Source organism: Pongo abelii, chromosome 13 (assembly GCF_028885655.2).
Source record: "Pongo abelii isolate AG06213 chromosome 13, NHGRI_mPonAbe1-v2.0_pri, whole genome shotgun sequence".
Taxonomy (NCBI): Eukaryota; Metazoa; Chordata; class Mammalia; order Primates; family Hominidae; genus Pongo; species Pongo abelii.
In genome coordinates, this window is record NC_071998.2 from 23,980,137 (window position 1) to 23,995,632 (window position 15,496).

Below are 15,496 nucleotides of genomic sequence, written 5' to 3' on the forward strand. Positions count from 1 at the left end.
GAGAGAAACTACAAAATTCCTAAAAGAAAACATAGATGTAAATCTTCATAACCTTGCATTCACTAAGTTTTGTAGATGTGACACCAAAAACACAAGGAACAAAAGTAAAAAGAAATGGGACACAATTAAAATTATTATTATTATTATTTTGAGATGGAGTCTTGCTCTGTTGCCCAGGCTGAAGTGCAGTGGCATGATCTCAGCTCACTGCAACTTCCACTTTCTGGGTTCAAGCGATTCTCCTGCCTCAGCCTCTCGAGTAGCTGGGATTACAGGCATGTGCCACCACCACTCCTGGCTAATTTTTGTATTTTTAGTAGAGACGGGGTTTCGCCATGTTGGCCAGGATGGTCTCAAACTCTTGACCTCAGGTGACCCGTCCGCCTCAGACTCCCAAAGTGCTAGGATTACAGGTATGAGCCACTATCCTTGGCCCAAGGTTTCTTTTTCAGATGACAAAATGTATTCTAAAATTGATTTTGGTGATGGTTACACAACTTTGTGAATATGCTAGAAACCACTAAACTATATACTTTAATAAATGGGTGAACTGTATGACATATGCATTAAAATCACAATAAAGCTGATTAGGGGGAAAAAAGGCTGGAGCCCAAACACTCAGGTCCCTCAGAGATCTCGATTTCTAAAATATCATTATTTGGCTGGCATGGTGGCTCATGCCTGTAATCCCAGCACTTTTGGAGCCCTAGGCGGGTGGATCACGAGGTCAGGAGTTCAAGACCAGCCTGGCCAAGATGGTGAAACCCCATCTCTAGTAAAACTAAAAATTAGCCAGGCGCAGTGGCAGGTGCCTGTAATCCCAGCTACTCGGGAGGCTGAGGCAGGAGAATTGCTTGAACCTGGCAGGAGACGTTGCAGTGAGCGGAGATCGCACCACTGCACTCCAGCCTGGGCGACAGAATGAGACTCCATCTCAAAAGATAAATAAAATAATATAAAATATCATTATTCAATAAAAGGAACCGGGGCCCTTTGGTGAAACAACTGATTCTAGATCTGTGGCAGGAAAAATAAAAGACAAGCCTAGAGCATCTTATAATGCCAAAAAGTAAGTGCTAAAGAAAACAAATTGGAGTATTTCAAAACAGCATAGGAGCCAACCTGCAAGAGCTTCTAATGGCCAAAACTAGAACAATCTAAGCTATAGAATACATAATGTAATACTGTTACCCAAAATATGAAATAAATATAAATGAGTACATACTGATAAGTATTACTGAATGGAAAAATACTGGTGGAGAAGGGTCAAATCTTCCTTACAGTAGTACTACAAATAATCATAATCCACATTCAGGTGGTGAAGTTGAATTCCCCTTTCCTAGAGTGTGGGCTGGATTTAATGACTCACTTTCTAACAATAGAGTATGGAAAGAAATAGTAGCTCTACCGTAGAGAAATCTGGCAGACATGTTAACCAAGTGATCAAGGTTAACATCACTAGCGATAAATCATATTGGTATCCTGATATGATGTGGTAAGAAAGGCACTTCGTCTTTGTGGTATTCTTCCCCCAAAATCTATAACCCCATTCTAGTCATGAGAAAAACATCAGATAACCCAAATGGAGGAATATTCTACCAAATCTGACCCATCCTCTTCAAAAATTGTCAAGGTCACAAAAAATAAGGAAAGACAGAGAAATCATCAAAGACTGGAGGAGACTAAAAAGACGAGATAACTAAATATAGTGTGATATCCTGAACTGGACTCTGAAATAAGATGATGATATGGAGGCATAGGAGAATACAGAGTGAGTGCTAATGAGTATGGGGATTCTTTTTGAGATGATGAAATATTCTGGAGTTAGATGGTGGTGATGGCTGTACAACCATCTGAATATACTAAAAACCACTGAACTATATACTTTAAAAGGGTGAATTTTATGGTATATGAATTATACCTTAATTAATACATTAGTGCAGAAACTGGTGAAATCTAAACTAAACTAACTGGAGATTAGTTAATAAAGCTGGAGTGGCTATCTGAATAACAGAGAAAGTATACTTTAGAACAAAAAATATTATCACAGATAAAGAGGGTAATTTCATAAGGGGATCGATTCACAAAGACATAATATTAACTGTGTGTGCACTTAGTAACAACAGAGCTTTAGAACACAAAATGATGTAACTAAAAACTTTTATCACCAAATGGAAAAATAGAAAAATGCACAATTACAGTTGAAGATATCATCACTTCTCTCTCAACAGTCTAAAGCAGCGGTTCCCAACTCTTTTGGCACCAGGGACTGATTTCATTGAAGACAAGACAAGAGGGCGGAGGAGTGGGAAGGGTAGTGAGGTGGGTGTTTCGGGATGAAACTGTTCCACCTCAAATCATCAGGCATTAGTCAGATTCTCATAGGGAACACTCAACCTAGATCCCTTACATGCCCAGTTCACAACAGGGTTCGTACTCCTCGAGAATCTAATGCCCGAGCTGATCTGACTGGAGGCTGAGCTCACCTCCTGCTGTGCGGCCTACTTCCTAACAGGCCACAGAGTGGTATCAGATCAGTATCGGGTAGGGACCCTTGGTTTAAAGTACAAGGAGACAAAAACTCAGTAAGGATATAGAAGACAATATGCCACCAAACAGCAGCAGCATACAAATTATTTTTGTGGACACACAGAACACGCACCAAGACATACCATATTCTGGAACGTACAACATCTATCTACAAAGTTTAAAGAAATGACATAATACATAGCATATTCTTTGACCACAATGAATTAAGCTAGAAATTTTGATTTTCTAAATTCAAAGATATTTAGTAAATCCCCAAATATTTGGAAATTACATAACTGTACAAATCACAGTATAAAGAGGAAGCCACAAAGTTACTTAGAAAATTGTTTAATTGAACATGAAAAAAATGACAATGAAAATCTGTAACATACACCGAAAGCAATACTCAAATAGAAATTTTTAGTATTGCTTACACTGGAAAAGATGTAGGTCTTATTTCAATAATATAAGCTTCTACTTAAGAAATGAGAAAAATACAAAATTAGGCCAGGTGCAGTGGCTCACACCTATAATCCCAGCACTTAGGGAGGCCGAGGCGGGTGGATTGCTTGAGCACAGGAGTTGGAGAGCAGCCTGAGCAACATGGTAAGACCTCATCTTTACAAAAAATACAAAAAGTTGCCAGGCATGATGGTGCACCCCTGAGGTCCCAGCTACTTGGGAGGCTGAGGTAGAAGGATCACTACTTAAGTTTGGGAGGTTGAGGCTGCAGTGAATCATAATCTTGCCACTGCACTCCAGCCTGGGTGACAGAGTGAGACCTTGTCTCAAAAAAACAAAACAAAACAAACAAAATAAAAAAAGAGGAAAGAAGAAAGACAGACAGACTATGAAATTAAACTAGAAGCAAGCAGAAGAAAGAGAACTGACATAAAAGCAGAAATCAATTAAACAAAACACCGTCTCACAAAAAAAAAAAAAAAAAAAAAGGTCTTGTGACCAGGCGCCATGGCTTGTGCCTGTAATTCCAGCACTTTGGGAGGCCTAGGTGGGCAGGGTGCTTGAGTTCAAGACTAGTCTGGGCAACATGGTGAAACCCCATCTCTACAAAAAATACAAAAATTTGCCAGGCATGGTGGACGTGCCTGTAATCCCAGCTACTCAGGAGGCTGAGGTGGGAAAATCACCTGAGCCCAGGAGGTCGAGTCTGCAGTAAGCTGTGATCACGCCACTGCACTCCAGCCTGGGTGACAGAGCGAGACCCTGTCTCAGAAAAAAGTCTTGTTAAGATTACTTAGGATACTAAGAGAAATCTTTGCAGTGATGCATGAAAATTTATGTAGAATAGATGATATGCACCAATATAATAAAAGGTAGTACAGGACAGCAGTAAAGAACACCGACTCAAGAAGCCAGGACTATCTGGGTTTGAATCCTGACTCTACAACTCAGCTGTTATCTTAAGCGACCCTTACTTAATTTATATTGATCGACTGATTGATTGACTGATCAAGACAGGGTTATGCTGTCACCCAGGCTAGAGTACAGTGGCACAAATATGGATCACTGCCAGCCTTCACCTCCCAGGATCAAGTCCCAGCCTCCTGAGCAGCTGAGACCACAGGCCATGCCACCATGCCCAGCTAAATATTTGATTTTTTGTAAAGATTTCACCATTTTGCCCAGGCTGGTCTCAAACTTCTGGGCTCAAGCAATCCTCCCACTTTGGCCTCCTAAAATGCTGGGACTCTGTGTAGTCCTAATTAGGGAAAAGGAGTCAGGCTAGTGGGACCGAGGGAAAAGCAATAAAAGAAAGCAGATAAGCCACAAGTCAGCCTTTCTTCATTGTCCAGGACACATAAGTCCTCCTGTGCAAATAACTCACAATCTTCCTGTGCCCAACTATCACCACACACCTGCAAGTTAGCTCACTGCAACCTTGGCGTTTTCAGTACTCCACAAATCCCTCTTCAGCATACAGCATAAACACTATCCTATAAAATCTCTAGCAAGCTTTTGTTTCTCTGCAGTTGGCTTCTCTCTGGCAGGCTGCTGGCATCCCTTGCAATGTATTTTCCTATGTTCTCTAATAAACCTGCCTTTTTTTGGTAAATCTGAGACGGGGTCTCACTCTGTCAACCAGGCTGGAGTGCAGTGGTGCAATCTTGGCTCATGGCAACCTACATCTCCAAGATTCAAGCGATCCTCCCATCTCAGTCTCCAGAGTAACTGGGACTACAGATGCGCACCACCAGGCCTGGCTAATTTTTCATTAATTTTTGTAGGGACAGGGTTTCATCATGTTTCCAAGACTGGTCTCGAACTCCTGGGCTCAATGATCCTCCTGCCTCAGCCTCTCTAAATGCCGGGATTACAGGCGTGAGCCACTGCACCTGGCCTGCCTTCCTTTACTTACAACTGCCTCAGTAAATTACTTTACTCAGTAAGTTTGGACCTGGGCCACTGGTCCGAACAGCCATCGTTCTCCTGGACAGATTACAGACGTGAGCCGCTGCGTATTGCTCAATTACTTAATTTATATCTCAGTTTCCTCACCAGTAAAAAGGGGATAATAGTACTTATTTAATGTGTTTGTATGAGGATTAAATGAGGTAATGCTTGAACAATGTTTAGAACTGTGCCTGACAAATAAAAGATATAAAAATATAAATGGGTGGATGGGTGCAGTGGCTCACGCCTGTAATCTCAGCACTTTGGGAGGCTGAGGTGGGCGGATCACCTGAGGTCAGGAGTTCAAGACCAGCCTGGCCAACATGGTGAAACCCCATCACTTACTAAAAATACAAAAATTAGCTGGGCGTGATGGCAGTTGCCTGTAATCCCAGCTATTCACGAGGCTGAGGAAAGACGGAGAGAGAGAGGCAAAAATCATGAAGGCTGTTTTATATATTGCTAATTTTCACTGTTTTATCTCTTTTACCTACTCGCCCTTAGATTATAATACTACCAGCTTTAGCTAAGACAACTGGAAAGATTAATACCAACCTTAAGACTTTGATGATTATGGAATTAGTTTTCTTAGAGCCTTAGCAAACCTAATTATATTCTACTTAAATCTTAATAAATATTGGTTAGTAGTATTAATGGGGTTTCTGTATTTTCTCTAAGCATCTACTAATATTTTGAATTATTCTTGAACTTTCAGCTTTTTGACCATTATCTACTATATAATCTTTTAAAAATACTACCTCCATCACGCTTGTAATGCCAGCACTTTGGGAGGCCGAGGCGGGTGGATCACGAGGTCAGGAGATCGAGACCATCCTGGCTAACAAGGAGTAACCCCATCTCTACTAAAAACACAAAAAATTAGCCGGGCATGGGTGGCAGGCACCAGTAGTCCCAGCTACTCGGGAGGCTGAGGCAGGAGAATGGCATGAACCTGGGAGGCGGAGCTTGCAGTGAGCCGAGATCACACCACTGCACTCTAGCCTGGGCAACAGAGTGAGACTCTGTCTCAAAAAAAAAAAAAAAAAAAAATCAATCATAAGTAGTTTTAACATGACCCTTTTGACTTTATTCTAGAAGTATTTTTTTTTTTTTAAGATGGAGTTTCGCTCTGTCGCCCAGCTCACTGCAACCTCCACTTCCCAAATTCAAGCTGTTCTCTTGCCTCAGCCTCTGGAGTAGCTGGGATTACAGGCATGTGCCAACACGCCTGGCTAATTTTTGTATTTTTAGTACAGTTGGGGTTTCACCATGTTGGCCAGGCTGGTCTCGAACTCTTTATTTTATTTATTTGTTTTTGAGATGGAGTCTCGCTCTATTGCCCAGGCTGGAGTGCAGTGGCACAATCTCGGCTCACTGCAAGCTCCACCTCCTGAGTTCACGCCATTCTCCTGCCTCAGCCTCCCGAGTAGCTGGGACTACAGGTGCCCTCCACCATGCCCGGCTACATTTTTTGTATTTTTAGTAGAGATGCGTGCGTTTCACCATGTTAGCCAGGATGGTCTCGATCTCCTGACCTCGTGATCCTCCCGCCTCGGCCTCTCAAAGTGCTGGGATTACAGGCGTGAGCCACCGCCCCCAGCCTTATGATTGATTTTTTTAAAGCATCATGCCTAAAGTATGCTTACATTACCACTAGAAGAGGTAACATTGGTTGGTGTGCTTCTGGTAAGGCCATTTAAATTGTACTAAGAACTCCTTCAGCGGAGTTTACAATCCTCAACTATTCAGCTGAAGTTAACATTCAGGGGGAATATCCTGCTGTAATGCCTCCCTGAGCAATTATACAATTTTATCTCTATCTCTATTATTTTACTTATTTTTCAGAACCTTATTAACTGTTTATTTATTTACTTATTTATTTTTGAGACAGAGTCTTGCTCTGTCACCCAGGCTAGAGTGCAGTGGCGCAATCTTGGCTCACTGCAACCTCCGCCTCCCAGGTTCAAGCAATTCTCCTGTTTTAGTCTCCCGAGTAGCTACAGGTGCGTGCCACCACACCTGGCTAATTTTTGTATTTTTAGTAGAGACAGGGTTTCACCATGTTGGTCAGGCTGGTCTCGAACTTCTGACCTCAGGTGATCCACCTGCCTTGGCCTCTCCCAAAGTGCTGGGATTACAGGTGTGAGCCACCATGCCCAGCCCTTATTAACAATTTAAACATACTATTTCACATGTATATGGTGACCTATAGTTATCTATGTATTACCTCATACACATATTTAATACTCCTACTTCAGCCAACTTGTCACTGAAATTTATTTCCTTTTTGAAATTTTATGAAATAAGATATAACTTGCTGTAAACGTATGAATATGAGATCTCATGCCATTTCAGTTATATTCACAGAACAATATAACGATTTTAAAAGAAGAAGGGAAGGTACTAGAATCAGTAGCCCTGTGTTGTAGCCCTGGCATGATTCTTGACTATTTAATTTACATTTTTCTATCTTTTATTTGTCAGGCACAATTCTAGGCATTGTCTTTGCTAGGCCTCTGACCTTAGGTCAACTCATTTAAATCTCTAGATTTGAAGTTCCTCTTTATGTAACATGGCGAAAAACACTGACCCTAGGGAGTTATCATGAGGATCATATACAAATTTTAAGAGAACCTTCAAAAATGGATCCCAAGACACAATTATTTTTTATTTTTTAGAGACAGGGTCTCACTATGTTGCCCAAACTCAAGACCTCAAGTGATTTTCCCACCTCAGCCTACCGAGTAGCTGGGACTACAGGGGTGTGGCACCACGTCTGGCTCCAAGATAATCTTAAATCATCAAACCAAAGGTTAAATCATTATCATTGTATTCACGAGCATTAATAAATATTAAAGTATTTTCCACAAGAAGTAAAATGGAAAATAAAGTTCAATATATTAGAAAATTTGCTCTTACCCATTATAGATCTTAGTAATTGCACGGTATGATTTGAACAAACTAAATTTATGAGAACAAGGGAAATGTAAACATTGACTGGATATTAAGGAATTATGAGCTTTTTTAGTTGTGATAATAGTATTACAGTTAGGTCTCAAAAATACATGTTATTTAGTTGGTGCTGTAGTAATTTTCATTTGAAGTTTTTTAAAAAGTAAAACAAAACTTGGCCAGGCGCAGTGGCTAATGCCTGTAATCCCAGCACTTTGGGAGGTCGAGGCAGGTGGATCACAAGGTCAGGAGTTCGAGACCAGCCTGGCCAATTAAAAAAAAAAAAAAAGGTAAAACAAAACATATTTTAAAAATACATTTTGAGGCCGGGTACAGTGGCTCACGCCTATAATCCCAGCACTTTGCGAGGCTGAGGTGGGAGGATCAACTTGAGCCCAGGAGTTCAAGACCAGCCTCAGCAACATAGCGAGACCCCCAACTCTACAAAAAAATTCTTTAAAATCAGCCAGCCATGGTGGTGTGCACTTGTAGTCCCGGCTACTCAAGAGGCTGAGGTGGGAAGATCGCTTGAACCCAGGCTGCAGTGAGCTATAATCCTGACATTGCACCCCAGCCTGGGAGACAAGTCGAGACCCTGTCTTAAAACAAACAAACAAAAACTATTCTGAAATTTTCACAAATGAAAAGTAGAAATTAATTACAAAATAAAATGGAGGAGGGGGCGGGTAGGATACAGATAATAATAATAATAATATATATATATACATATATAAAAACCATGTGTGCATATATATTTCCTCATATGCATTATGTATATATTTAAAAAGACTGAAAAGACACATTCCTAACCATTAACAATGATTAGCTCAGAACAGAGGGCAACGGAGGAAGAATGGGGCATTTAAAGAACTTTGTAACTTCTTTATGACTGATATAATGAACATGTTATTATTTTTATAAACTGAAAAAAGAAGATTTTTCACTTGTGAATCTTCTATACAATGGTCTATACCTACTTTGCACTGAAAATTGACATCTGGAATGATACACTCAATTAAGTTTGAAAATATAAAAACTAAGTTAAGGCTGGGTGCGGTGGTTCATGCCTGTAATCCCAGCACTTTGGGAGGCCGAGGTAGGCAGATCACTTGAAGTCAGGAGTTCAACACCAGCCTGGCCAACATGGCGAAACCCCATCTCTACTAAAAATACAAAAATTAGCCGGGCATGGCAGCAGGCACCTGTATTCCCAGCTACTTGGGAGGCTGAGACAGGAGAATCGCTTGAACCCGGGAAGCAGAGGTTACAGTGAGCGGAGAACGTGCCACAGCACTTCAGCCTGGGTGACAGAACGAAATTCCGTCAAAAAAAAAAAAAAAAAAAAAAAAAATTTAGGCCAGGCACAGTGGCTGGCTCATGTCTGAAACCCTAGCACTTTGGGAGGCCAAGGCAGGCAGATCGCTTGAGCCCAGAAGTTCAAGTTCAGCCTGGACAACATGGTGAAACCCCGTCTCCACACACACCGTAATTTTTTTAACTTAGGCAGGCATGATGGCTTGAGCCTATAGTCCCAACCACTCAGGATGCTCAGGTGGCAGTATCCGCTTGAGCCTGGGAGGTCAAGTATGCAGTGAGCCGTGATGGTACCACTGCATTCCAGCCTGCGTGACAGAGCGAGACCTGGCCCCTCCCCAAAAAAGTTTTAATATAAATTACAGGATATTTTTCATTCGAAATTGTGTACATATGAAATCTATGAGTTATAACTGCACTTCCTTAGGAAGTTTGATAGCCTTAGGGAGTCTTATGTTTAGGTCACATGTGGAATTATCATCTTTACTTTGCAGTTATACAGTGCATATACATAAGCACTGATTCTTTCTGCAGTAAACTTTTATTCAAGTTATCAATAAACTTTTGCTTAATCACGCTATCTGTTAAACTGTAAAAATAATAACTTAGTAATAGTTCAATTATATCTAGAAGTCACAGTTGGTTGTCCAGCCCTAAACGACCTAGGAGACATTTTACCATTGCTGTGCTAAGGAGTGGGGGAAAAAAACAGCAGCACAAAATTAAAGAGAAAAATTACTTTCATTTACCTACAGGTCCATTTAATTAAGTTAAAGTAGTATCTATGATATTAGATCTTTTTTTTTTTTAAGACGGAGTCTTGCTCTGTCGCTCAGGCAGGAGTGCAGTGGTGCGATCTCCGCTAACTCCAACCTCCACCTCCCAGGCTCAAGCAATTCTCCTGTCTCACCCTTCCAAGTAGCTGGGATTACCGGTGCCTGCCACCACGTCCAGCTAATTTTTGTATTTGTAGTAGAGATGAGGTTTCACCATGTTGGCCAGGCTGGTCTCAAACTCCTGACCCCAAGTGATCCACCTGCCTCAGCCTCCTAAAGTGCTGGGATTACAGGTGAGAGCCACAGAGCCCGGCCTGATATGAAATCTTAACCATTTATTTCCGAAACTGTTAAGTAAGTGTACTAAAGCGTATCTGCTAACCAAATTCATACACACACCAAATCTTTTTTTTTTTTGAGATGGAGTTTCGCTCTTGTTGCCCAGGCTGGAGTGCAATGGTGCGGTCTTGGCTCACTGCAACCTCCACCTCCCAGGTTCAAGCGATTCTCCTGCCTCAGACTCCTGAGTATCTGGAATTACAGGCACGTGCCACCATGCCCTGCTAATCTTGTATTTTTAGTAGAGACAGGGTTTCTCCATGTTGGTCAGGTTGGTCTTGACCTCCTGACCTCAGGTGATCCACCCACCTCGGCCTCCCGAAGTGCCAGGATTATAGGCGTGAGCCACCGTGCCTGGCGCCTCAATTTTTAAATATTGAAGTTTACCATTAAAAAAAATTATCCTCTGTAACTTCCTCTCAATTTTGCTGTTAACCTAAAAACTGCTCTGAAAGAGGGTCTTTTTCTTCTTTTGAAACAAGGTCTCACTCTGTCACCAAGACCAGTGCCATGGCATGATCACAGCTCACTGCAGCCTCAATCTTCTGGGCTCAAGTGAACCTCCTGCCTCAGCCTCCCAAATAGCTGGAACTACAGGTATAACACCACCATGCCTGGATAACTTTTTTTTTTTTTTTTTTTTTTGGTAGAGATAGTTCCCCATGTTCCCCAGGCTGGTCTCGAACTCCTGGACTCAAGAGATCCTCCTGCCTCAGTCTCCCATGGTGCCTCATGCTTGTAATCCCAGCTTGAGCCACCATGCCCAGCTAAAAAATAGTCTTTAATTAAAAAAAAAAATTATTAATGAGGTAAAGTTTTGAATTTGACCTATATATCAGCTGTCTCAAGAAATACAGGAAATAGGCCAGGCGCAGTGGCTCACACCTGTAATGCCAGCACTTTGGGAAGCCGAGGCAGGTGGATCACGAGGTCAAGAAATGGAGACCATCCTGGCTAACATGGTGAAAACACGTCTCCACTAAAAAAATACAAAAAATTAGCCACGCATGGTGGCATGCGCCTGTAGTCCCAGCTACTCAGGAGGCTGAGGCTGGAGAATTGCTCGAACCCGGGAGGTGGAGGTTGCAGTAAGCCAAGATCACACCACTGTATTCCAGCCTGGGCGACAGAGCAAGACTCCGTCTCAAAAAAAATAAATACGGAAATGAATCTGAGACGTTACTTAATAGACGCAATTGTTACAGAAGTTAATTACAATCTTGAGAGGCTCTTTTTTGGGCAACTCCTTACATCTTTTTTGACTAATATGCAAACTCATAAGAACAAGTACTTCCCCTAGTCCATCGCAAATACAATTAAAAATAAATATATAAAAAGAACAAGTACCTCCAAAATACACTTCTGTACCATTACCACATATGTCCTCCCTAAAATGCCTGAACCACTCACAAGCATATCCTATTTAATTTTTAAAGTTTCAACTCACCCTGACAATGGACTAAGTGTACCCTCAATGAAATCACCAAACTCATCAGACACCTATTTTTAGTTATACAAACACTATTTATGTGACTATTTTCACTTATTCAATTTCTCAACATATTGTTAACCGAAAACCAAACATGTTACCATGTACCAATATGGGAGGTAGGAAATAAACATATTTAGAACACTATGCCTGAATGGCTATCTTTTAATTAAAAGACAGGCATGCAAATAAATGATTACAAATTAAGTGCCTCAAATGAAATCTCTACTAGTTGCTAAAAGAGCACTGTGAAATAAATGCCTAATTCTGGCTGAGACATTCAGGTAAAATTTACAAAAGGGTGCTACTTGAGCCAAGTATTGAGGCCAAAGTGAAAGGGACCTTACAGGCAAAGGGAAAAATAATGCAGAAACACATGTGAGCAAAGACAGAGGCAGCTGGAATAAACACAAGAAAACGTATTTTTGAGACATATAGTTACTCAGTTTTGAGACATAGTTTTGAGACTCAGTAACTGATTTAATATTGGGATTGAGGAGAAAGAAAAATTCAAGGACAACTCTCAGTTTTCTATATTGAGGGAATAAGTGAACAACGACGATGCAAGTAGTGATAAATAATACTCATTAAGTGCTTACTATATGTCAGCCATTGAACTAACTGTATCACTTCATCACTCAGTTGTGAAATTAACAGTTAAGAAGATATAGACATAAATGCATATGACCTATTTATTGAGGAATAGATAATTTTCTAGTCATCTATGACTACCAAAAAGCATTTTCCCATTTATCATTTTGTCTTCTTGAACCAGTTTATTTCCTGGGTTTCTCCAATTTCACTGTCTCCTAATGCTCTAACTTTTCTACTCACTCTTTCTCATACTTCTTGGCTCCTCCCAAGATCCTCTTTTTAATGTACCCTCATCATAACTTTCCTTGGTTTCCTATTCTCCCCAAACGTAGCACATTACAAAAATAAAAGCCGGGCATGGTAACTCATGCCTGTAATCTCACCATTTTGGGAGGCCGAGGTGGGCAGATCACCTGAGGTCAGGAGTTCGAGACCAGCCTGGCCAACCTGGTGAAACCCCATCTCTACTAAAAATACAAAAATTAGCTGGGAATGGTGGCATGAGCCTGTAATTCCAGCTACTGAGGAGTCTGAGGCAGGAGAATCACTTGAACCCAGGAGGCAGAGGTGGCAATGAGCCGAGACTGTGCCACTGCACTCCAGCCTAGGTGACAAAGCGAGATTCGATCTCAAAAAAATAAAAATAAGGCTGGGCACAGTGGCTCACGCCTGTAATCTCAGCACTTTGGAAGGCCAAGGCGGGCGGATCACGAGGTCAGGACTTCAAGACCATCCTGACCAATACGGTGAAACCTAGTCTCTACTAAAAATACAAAAATTAGCTGGGTGTGGTAGCACATGCCTGTAATCCCAGCTACTCAGGAGACTGAAGCAGGAGGATCGCTTGAACCCAGGAGGCGGAGGTTTCGGTGAGCCGAGACCACGCCATTGCACTCTAGCCTGGGCAACAAGAGCGAAACTCCATCTCAAAAAAATAAAAAAACAAAACAAAAAATAATTTAAAAATAAAAAATATCTAGGCAAAGAAAGATATACCCTAAAATGCATAAGCAAGAAGTCATTAAAAAACATTATGTGCCGGCCAGGCATGGTGGCTCACGCCTGTAATCCCAGCACTTTGGGAGGCCGAGGTGGGCAGATCACCTGACGTCAGGAGTTCCAGATGAGCCTGGCCAACATGGTGAAAACCCCGTCTCTACTAAATATACAAAATTAGCCAGGTGTGGTGGTGGGCGCCTGTAATTCCAGCTACTAGGGAGGCTGAAACAGGAGAATCACTTGAACCCGGGAGGCCTCAGAGATTGCAGTGAGCCGAGACTGCACCATTACACTCCAGCCTGGGCAACAAGAGCGAAACTCTGTCTCAAAATAAATAAATAAATAAAACATTGTGTATGTAAATATGTAAAACCAAGTATAAACTGACTTGGAGCAAAATTTAGGTAACCCCCAACGTGCAGTATTAAATAAATTTTGTTATCCTACTAATTATTTTCAGATGGAATTTCAGCAATGACAAAAAAAATTACATGTTTTTGTTTGTTTTGAGACAGGGTCTCTTGCCCTGGCGGGAGTACAGTGGCACAATCTGAGCTCATTGCAGCCTCAACCTCCCGGGCTCAAGCAATCCTCCCACCTCAGCCTCCCAAGTAGCTAGGACTAGAGGCCTGCACCACCACACCCAACTAGTTTTTTTCATTTTTAGTAGAGACAGGATTCTGCCATATTGCCCAGGCTGGTCTTGAGCTCCCAAGCTCAAGCAATCCACCTACCGCAGTCTCCCAAAGTGCTGAGATTATAGGCGTGAGCCACCGTGCCTGGCCAAAAAACAATTACATATGAATAATGAAATATATCCCAATTATTCCTGCTACCTATTTATTAATATACTATTAAATAGGTGAAAAAGTTTCCTAGTCCTAAATACAATTGTACTTGGTAATAGCTCAGTTGATGGCAAATGTAGTGTTTACTGTTGTATTTGGATTTGTGCCTGGATTTAGTGTGAAATAAGGATATTCCCGCTGCTGAGTTTTTCTGCTATGTCATCAGATCACATCTGCCATAGGATATGTTTCCAATATAACATCAGCAAAAGCAATCAAGACATATTTTTTGGGGGGAGGGTAGAGCAGGTTTTCATTTTTCCAAAAATTGCACCAAGGTAAAGCAAAGCTCTAGCTGAGGCAGGAGTGTTGTGTAGGCATTAGCAGTGCTGCCCTCGCTATGCACTCCTTGGACAGCAGCGCAACCCCAAAAAAAGGGTGGTTAAAACATGCTTTCTTATTAACTTGCTGAAAGTGTCAAGTCTGCCAACTACAAATCTTTAAATTGTTCAATAGTAGTATGTGGGAAAAAAAGTGTGTGTACACACACACATCCCCCCTAGTAAGGCTATATAATGTGCTGCAGGTTTTAAGGTCAAACTGACAGAAGGGCTGGGATCCTGGCTAAGCCCCACCCTTAGGTTTGCCCTAAGTGAAAACAGCTGACCCTATTTTTCAGCCCAAATGTTGCCTTTCTGGCCTGCCCTGCCCCTATCCTGTGCCCATAAAAAGACTTCAGCTGGCAGAGCAACACAAGCGGCTGAGTGTCAAGGATACAAGCAGCTGAGCACAGGAAAATTTGGCTATCTTCAGACAGTGCAGCTTCGGAGAGGGGCCTGCCAGAGACAGCCCAGCTTCAGGGAAAGATCACCTTCCCATCCCCTTTCCAGCCTCCCTTTCCACCAAGGGCCACCCACTGCTCAATAAAGTCTTCTGCATTCACCACCTTTCAAACAGTTCGTGTGAGCTGATTCTTCCTGGACACCGAACAAGAACAGGGTGCCGAGAGGACAGGGGCCACCATCCTGACTGACCCTCCACTGAGGTGGCTGGTACTTGGCAGGCCCTGTCTTGCTCTGTTACTCAGAATGGAATATCGTGGCATGATCTCAGCTCGCTGTAGCCTCTACCTCCCAGGTTCAAGCAATTCTCCTGCCTCAGCCTCCCAAGTAGCTGGAAGTACAGGCGCATACCACCACGCCCAGCTAATTTTGTATTCAGGAGGCTGAGGAAGGAGAATGGCATGTACCCAGGAAGCAGAGCTTGCAGTGAGCAAAAAACTTGAACAGGCATTTCACAAAAGA

The 15,496-nt window shown here is 42.0% G+C and overlaps 1 protein-coding gene and 1 non-coding gene across 4 annotated transcripts in view; both read right to left on the reverse strand.

Moving 5' to 3' along the window:
• Positions 1-15,496, reverse strand: part of UBE2R2 (ubiquitin conjugating enzyme E2 R2) — a 99,981-nt gene that overhangs the window by 34,173 nt on the left and 50,312 nt on the right. The window lies entirely within an intron of this gene.
• LOC112135047 (U4atac minor spliceosomal RNA) lies at positions 14,510-14,635 on the reverse strand. The gene has a single exon (XR_002916361.1). It is a non-coding gene; the product is annotated as a U4atac minor spliceosomal RNA (small nuclear RNA).